The sequence below is a fragment of the Manis pentadactyla genome, chromosome 2 (assembly GCF_030020395.1).
Source record: "Manis pentadactyla isolate mManPen7 chromosome 2, mManPen7.hap1, whole genome shotgun sequence".
Lineage (NCBI taxonomy): Eukaryota > Metazoa > Chordata > Mammalia > Pholidota > Manidae > Manis > Manis pentadactyla.
The window spans coordinates 212,361,860-212,370,544 of NC_080020.1; positions in this window are offsets into that span (position 1 = coordinate 212,361,860).

Sequence of the window (8,685 nt, forward strand, 5' to 3'; positions counted from 1 at the left end):
TTATTACTCAATGGTATCAATAATTAGGTTTAATTTGTTAGCACACATAGCTACAGGTATATTCTTTCTAATATATATTATTTTCTATAGTCTGACTGAGCATATGTGGAAGTGGTCAGGAAACAGATCCTCAACCCATAAACTCCTAATCCTTTCTTGTATCAGGTTGTAGCAGCCAGGAGGCTCTTGTAATATCCTCCCCTAAATTTATTTAAAAATCAATAGCAAAAGTTTCAGTAAAATTTCCGTGAACTTTCCCAACAATAAAAACTTTTACATCTCAAAATCGGAGTCGTGGAGTTAGGATAGATAAATGCCCCAAGTCAGGTAGGGCAAGTTGGAAAGCAGAATAAATGGTGGTGAGAAACATAGGCTTTAGAGTTATTTAGGCTGAGGTCAAACCCCAGCACTGTCATTTCCTCACCATCTGACCATGAGTGGTTCAATTTAATTACTCACAATTATTCAAAAGAATGTTTCATCAGGTCTGTTCTTTATGAAGTAATGCTTTATGTCTCCCAAATAAATCTCAACAATAACAAAAATGACAATACTTAGTATTTGCTATGTGCTACTCAGTATTCTAAGTATTTTCCCCATATTTTAATTTATATAATCCTCACAATAACACTATGGGTTGGATACTATCATTATCCCCATCTTACAGAAACATGGCAATGCTGAGGCTTAGAAAAGTCAAGCAATCTGCTCATAGCATGTAGGAAACAGTGGTGCCTACATTAGCCCTTACGAATGGGGTTAGTGCCTTTAGAAGAAGAGGCCAGGCGCTAGCTCTCTCTCCTTCTGCCACATGAGGATACAGCCATACATCAGCAGTCCATGTTAGCTCTTAGGCATTATGGCTCCAAAATCCGTTTGTAGCAGCTATGCCTACTTGATTAATAATTTTTCCATTTGTACAGAGCTTTGCATTCTGGAAGATACTTATGCACTCATTATCTCTTATGGATGTATAAACAGGGTGGATTTTTACAGGTCAGGACAGCTGAGTCTCAGACTCTGAATGTCACACAGTTAAGCACATGGCAATGGCTGGATTCAAATTCAGACCTTTTAAAATGAAGCCCATGCTCATTCTTCTAGTCTGAGTTCTCTCTTTAAAGTCAAGTAAGACTCTAAACTAGCAATTCCACACTTCTTGGAACTTAGTCTGTGAAAACTCTTATCCAATGGTGCAAGAATATATATGAAAAAAAGTTCTTTCAAGTACTATTTGTCCTACCAAAAAGTAAACAACAACAAGAAAACCTGAAAATGATCTCAGTGTCTATCGCTAGAGAAATGGTTTGATAAATTATGATATCTTAGACTAGGAAGTGGCTTTATATGCACTGGAATAGAATGGTGCTTGTGAAATATTTTTTAAATGAAAAAAAGCAAGTTGAAAAGAGTAAATATAGCATGAAACCATTATTTTAAAAATCCTGGATATATATGTATTCATTCTTTTATTCAATAATTTTTTTTTTTAATTCAGCCTTCATTATGTACCAAGCACTGCTTTAGAAACTAGGGATGCAGTGCTGAGTAAGACCAAGTTCATGCCCGTCATGGATGAGGGCCTCTAGTTAGAGAGAAACTGAACAAGTAAATAATGAAATACTTGCAAACTGTGGTAGTGCCTTAATAAAATTAGGCAGTGTGTAGGGTAGGGGTGGAGTGGCTATTTGAGGTTGTGTAGGAGAGAATATTTGAGATGAATGCCATATGAAGAGGCCAGAGAAGAATGTCCCAGACAGGGGGACATAAAATTGAAGGTCCTTGTGTGGAAAGAGCTCCATGTAGCCTAAAAAGGCTAGTGAGCTTGGGGCATAGCATTAAAGGAAGGGGTCTGAAAGAGGGGCAGATTACAGAGGGCCAAAGGGGCTAGATTTGATCTCAGCTGTAATGGAAAGTCAGAGCAGTTGTTTGAAATTCATTTTCATTTTGCATTTCCAAAGGTTTCCCCTGGCTACTGTTGGAAGTGTGGAGATCTGTCAAAAAACAAATGCAGTAATCTAGGTGAGAGCAGACAGCGCAGAGCCCTGTGGTAATAGACATGGTGAGAAATGGCAGAATTAGGGATATACTTTTGAAAACAGTCAAGAGGGCTTACAGCTGCATTGGATCTGGGGTATGAGGGAAAGAGAGGAACCAAGGTTGACTCAGATTTTTGCCTGAGCAACAGGATGGATTTGGGGGCCCTCTTAGTGATAGGGAAACCCTGGAGCCTCAAGGAAAGCTTTGAGGCATAGGGATGGAGAAAGATCAAGAGGACAAATTTCACTTGTTAAATTTGAGCTGCTTATTTGGAATACAAGTCAAGATATCAAGTATAGGTGATTGCATATTCATATGCATGTGTTATTTCCCAGGAATAGGAGAGCAGTGAAGTAGAACTTACACTTTTTCTTCGTTAAGTGTCTGGATCTTTAAAAAAGAGTTTTTGTATTTGCAGTAAGCTTCTGTTCCTTTGATACTTTTTAAAATTCAAAAGAGAAAATGTGTGTAAATGCAAATATATGAGTTTGTGTAAAACAGAGAGAGAGAGTCCTGGAAAGCTAAAGATCAAACTGTGAACAACAATAACCCTTAAGCAGTTTAACTTTTACACTTACGTATTGATCGGATCTTTTCTTAATTATGTAAAGAGCCTGTAAAACCTTTGTAGCTTCAAAAAAAAGAAGTCAATGCAAGTAAGGGCAGGCTGTGGTTTGTGCACCACCTGTGCCTCCAGCAGGAACTCTGCGAGGCATTTGCCTCCTTCCTGCACAGGGAGGCCTCACTGCCACCCCGCTCCCCTCCCTTATCCTTTTTGTTGCTGCTCTCCTCTGCCTGGGATTAATAATTGCACTGTTCACGAGAAAGACTCACCCCTGTGTTTAACTTTATTGGTTAATAACAAAAACCCATCCTTCTCTTAAATAATAATGAACTACACTTACAAATTCGAAAAGTAACAAATTCAGTTTGTGGAACTGTAGAGGTGAAGGGTTGTAACTCTGGGGGAAAATATTTTCCCAGCCCAGGGCAAAATACCTTTAAACCAAAATCACTAAAAGGGAGAAATAAAGTGAAAGAAACTCGTTTACTGCTTACAAGCAGTTGTCCACTTCTGCTCGCCTGTGTTACTACCTTGGTTGGAGCTGTTCTGGTGATGGGCTCTGTAGACAGCAAGGTATGGTACCCAGCAGTCAGTTGCTTCTCTATCAAGGTGTACCGGACCTCTGCTTCTTTTCGTAGTTGTAACTGGAATCCGGTAGTTTCGTGTGTCCATTCAAGCTACTGCCAAAGGCCCCATCCATAACCATTTTTGGTTACGTGAACATGTAGCCCACAGGGCCTTGATGAGTTCATTACACTCAAGGCCTGTATGGCCCTGACTGCTCACTTAGCAGCAGTAAAAGCAGCTGCACGTGTTTCATCCCAGTCCCACCTGGTGCCCTTTCATACCAACCGGTATAAGGGCTTCAGAATTTGTGCCAAGTGCAGGATAAACCCTCTTCAGTAGCCTAAAAGACCCAAAAACTCTTGTAATACTGCCACAGTGGTAGGGCTAGGGAAAGCCTGGACCTTGGCTATGACGGCTTCAGGAATAACTTTAGTTTCCCCCACCAGACAACCTCTAAGAACTTTACAGACAAAGCAGGTCTCTGAACCTTGGTGCTGTTCACAGCCCATACTCTCCTGTAGATGTTGCAGCAGTCTGGGGACTTCCCCTTCTAAATATGCAGGAGAATCAGATGTGAGCATAATATCATCAATGTAGTGATACAGCCACACTGTTTGCAGTTTCTTCCATGTGGCCAAGTCCTGGGTTACAAGTCCTTGACAAATGGTGGGACTGTGGAGGTATCCCTGTGGAAGGAGAGTGAATGTCCCCTGCCAGCCTTCCCATGTGAAGGCAAACTGTTCCTGACTTCTCTGTGCTAGGTCAATAGAGAAGAAAGCATCAGCAAGGTCCACGACATAATGATATGTCCCTAGTTCATGACTGAGTCTGTCCATAAGGGCTGCTATAGAGGGGACAGCAGCATGCAAAGTGGATGTGACTTTATTCAATTCCCTGTAGTCCACGGGCATGCACCAGAAGCCATCTGGCTTTTTCACTGGCCACTCTGGGGAATTAAAAGGACTATGAGTGGGCTTTATGATGCCCACCTTCTCCAGCTCCTGTAGGATTTCTCCAATTTCCTTATGATCCCCAGGAAGTTTATGCTGCTTAGTATTTGTCACCCACTGAGGTACAGGCAGAGCTACAGGTGGGTGCTAAGCATGTCCCCTCAGAACTTCCTTTACCACACCAATCTTCAGTCTGAACTCACCTGCAATGGTCTGTAACCATAGGCCCTGCAGGATATCTACCCCCAAAATATATTCAGGAATGGGAGAAATGTATACCGTATACTCCTTTGGGGGTGAATTCCCTATCCCCAATGGGATTTGGGCTCTCTTCCCTCTAACTGCCTTATCCCCATAGCCTTCTATCACAGCAGGGGTCCCAGGAAAGTGCTCAGGGTTGTCATAAATCAGAGAATATCCAGCTCCTGTGTCCACTAGTACCAGGACATGTTGTACATTCACAGGGGTCCAATGAATTGCTAATTCTACATGTGGCCTCTGGTCCCCAGCATGTCCCCCAAGGTGGGGGCCTTGACACCCCCATCAGTCAAACTGTGACAACCAATTGCCCTCCTATGGGGGTGAGGGCCCAGGTGGAGCCTGAGTACTGTCCCCCAGGAAGTCTTGCAGGGACACAGGCTGGACATGGGGCTTTGCCTCTGGCTTCCATGTCCTGGACCTCAGCAGCTGGAACTGCTGCTCTGGCTTTAATTGGTGCCACAGTTCTAACAAGATCCAATTGGGCTGCCCATCAAGTTTTCCTTTCACTACCTTGGCCTCTATCAAATCAACCCGCATCTGGGTTCTCGAGACCTTCATGGGGCCCTTTGCACCTCTCCTTTCAGTCATAGCCCTGTATTTCCTTCTGTGCTCTTACTGTTCCAGGCTCCTCCAGATCTGCTCAAGTACGAGTAGCCTCACTCAAGAAAACTTCCAGGCCCTGTGGCAGTGACTGCACAGGAGTCACTGAGGAGGGAGAGCCAGGGGGGCTCCTGTCACAGGCTGGCTTCTCCTGGAAGCAGACCCTGAGATGGAGCTAGCATGAAGGACGTTCAGTAGGGAGTACTTTTGGTATCAACACCCATGGAAAGGAAGGGATGGGAAGGAATCAGAATCTTGTAGATGGAGATATCAAGTCTCCATGGAAGCTTCAGCTGACCATACAGGGCCTTCTGAGAACAGGATGGGCTTCAGAACTGTCCCAAGTTGTCCCATCCTTATACTCTCACGTCATCAGTCACAGGATGTGGGCCACCTTGAAAAGGGCCGTGACCTTTGGCAAGGCATTCTTCTTCACTGAGGTCATCCAAGGAGGAGGCTGCTAGCTGGGGGTGGTCTGCCAACAGTGCTTCCAGCAGCTGGGAATACGTCTGTCACCCTGGAGGGTGCCGTGGTGGCACACCACAGCTTTTGTCACATGGGACTTTCTGCAACGGGGTGGTGACAGAGAACTCTGAATGCTGCCCTTAAGTTGTGGTTTGACTCAGGGTCATTGATTCCCATTGATTTTCTGTGTTCTTGACTACTATTTTCAATGAATGGCCTTGGATATGGGAAGCTGTCTCTGGCTGCACAAGGCTAGATTCTAGTAATGAGAGCAGAATTCTTACCCTGTTGCCCCATTGTGTCTGGTTCCAGCCAACTTTACATCAGTTTAAACTCTCCTGAGGACTGAGCCCTTTTAAGGACGTTGGTAACAGTACTAAAAATATGACTGTAATTGTGGATTACCATGTTTATATCAATTTATATATGTTTTATTTCATGGGTGCTCACAACCACTCTGTGTGGCAGGAACCATTAGTCCTCATTTTGCAGATGAGGAAACTGAGGCACAGAGAAATTAAGTAGCTTGCCCCAAATCTACATGCTGCCAAAAAGCAGAAGCAGAATCAAACTCTCATGCTTTTTTCTATCATGCCGTGCCGTCTGCCTCTCGTTCACTAGGGTCTTGGGCAGCTTAACAGAGCCATTATTCTGTAACACATTCACTCTATGCTCTGTACAAAATGAGACTGTCGCATCCAATTTCAGTTTTGAAAAAGAATTTGGAAAAAAATATTTACTTTGGGTCATCTTGAGGTTGCTAGGGTTACAGGGGATTTTTTCTCTCCTATACTTTTTAGCCTCTTCTAAAAATTTTACTAGAACATATATTACATGTATAAATAGAAAAAAGCCTTTTAAAAAAGAAAATAAACAAAGAGGATTGTTCAAAAGTAAAGCCATCTGTCAGTGGGCGAAGTGTGAAAGAAAAACAACAAGGTCCAAGAATAGAAACAATTTATATATTCTGCCCTCATTTGTAGAAATGATTCCATTTATGTACTAGATGAGTGTTTGAAATGTTGATTCTAAATCAGTTTTCTAAAAGTTGAAGACTATTTAAAATAGGATAGGGAAAGTACTTATATAAGCAAATACTATAGTAATTCTCTTTGTATAGTTATAATAATACATTTATTTGCACTTTACAGCTTACAAAGCATTTTAGTATATACTCTCTAGTTTGACCTTCCCAACATTGATGGGCAAGGCATTGCTTTTCATTTTTGTACAGGCACCAAAGCAGCCTGAGTTTCAGAATTTTCAGTACATTGGCCATCACAGGTAGAAAAATATCCATCTAGGACTTAAATTCATGTCTATGACTGTTCAACCTGGTCTTCTTTCAACTACCGCAGCCTTGAATTTAGTTACATACAAATAATTTCCATGTCTACTTGAAATGAATTAGCTTATAAAGCATTTCTCTTTTTTTCTTTTTTGCTGCTATTTTTATCTTACTTAAAAACCTTTTTTTATTTGTGTACAGTTGACACACAATACTATACTAATGTCATGTATACAACATAGTGATTTAATAATTACATATACATTATGAAATGCTCACCACAGTAAGTGCGGACACCATCTGTCACCACACAGAGCTACCACAATACTATAGACTATAACTCCGCGCTGCACCCAAGAGGCTAGGATCTTGTCTATTATTTCATGCGCTGCAGTGTTCCACAAGGCAGGAGGGCTGACACATAGCAGGCACTTGGAGTTGAGAGACTGCCGGCCAGGGCCTGGGGGCATGGGAGCGAGAACTAACCGAAGAGGATCAGGTGCGATGGTGGCTGACTATGATGTAGCTGACAAACATTAGGCTAGGGCACAGAGAGGCTCATTGATGTCCCTGTGGGGTCATTTCAGGAAGGGTCTTCTGGGACCCTGTCAGAGGAGGTGGTGTTTGTGCTGTACCTGGAGAAGGAAGCCAGGTGAATGAGGGTCAGAGCACCCCAGTTAAAGTAAACATCGTGAGGTGGTGGGGTGGACTTGGCTTTTTTGAGGAGCCAAAGGAAAGTCTGTATGACTGGTGTGGGGGCCATTGTAGAGCCAGTGGACTGTGGCTAACAATTCAGCCCAGGACTTACTTTCTGCTGCCCACAGAGTAAGGGGAGAGGCTCCCCGGCACTTTCCTGAGGCTTCGGTGTGAGTAACTTCCAGCTTGGGCTGGTGGGCTCCAGGCCTGGCCCTGGCACTGACTCTATCCCATTCTTGGGCAAATGGCTCCCTGCATTCTCTGCCTCAGTTTCCCCATCCACGAAGTGCAGAGCTTGTCACTCTCCTTCTCTCCTAGTGAACTCATTTTACTTGCTTCCTTATGAGATTGTACATTCTCTAAAGACTGGAATGAGGTCTCTACTTTATATCTAATTTCCCATGCTCTCAATCCATCCATCCACTCACACCCAAAAGCATTGAGGCTAATTTTTGTTAAATCATGACAGATCAACTGAATATAGAAGGTGGGGATTTAAGCAATACATAGGCATTAGAATAAACTAGATTTGTTGACCAATTGTACAAACTAGCAATCAAATTAGCCATAAAAAGAACAAGGAGGCATGTGTGGGCACTGTGCGGGCCCGGGGCCAGCTCCCAGCAGCCCTCATCATCTGGGGCCTGGAGGCAGAGCCCGGTTCTCCAATCCTCTCCCTCCCTCAGGGGTGAGTTTCTGGGAAGAAATATGCTATCTTGCCTGATATGTTCTTTGGAAGCTGGGCCTCCTAGTCTGGAAGTCTTCCAGGAATGAGATTTACCTAACTGAACAGCCCGTATTTCATACCTATGGCTCCACCCCAGCTGCTCCTTCTCTGAAGAGTTTAGTGGAAAGAAAGGGTGCCCAGCTTCAACCTCAGGGATGAAAGAGTGAGATTTCCAAATTCAACACTGATCCTTTACTCCCAGCTCTCCTGTGGCTCCCTACCATCCTCGGAAGGAAATCCAGGGTCCTGAGGAAGACTTCCAGGTCCTACAAGTTCCAGCTCCTACCCCCATTCCCAGCATCACCCCACACCATTCTGTTTTTTCTCTTTATTACCCTGCCTTCTCTTAGCCCTGGGTACGGGCCACCCTGACCTTGCTCCCGTGGCTGGGAATTCTCTCCACCTTTCCCCTTGCCCCTCTCTTTGGAAGGTGAACTCATTCTTATCCTCATCCCTCATGTGTCCATTTAAATATGACTGCTTGGCAGAAATCCTAAAACAGGTTATTCTATTCCACATTCTCACA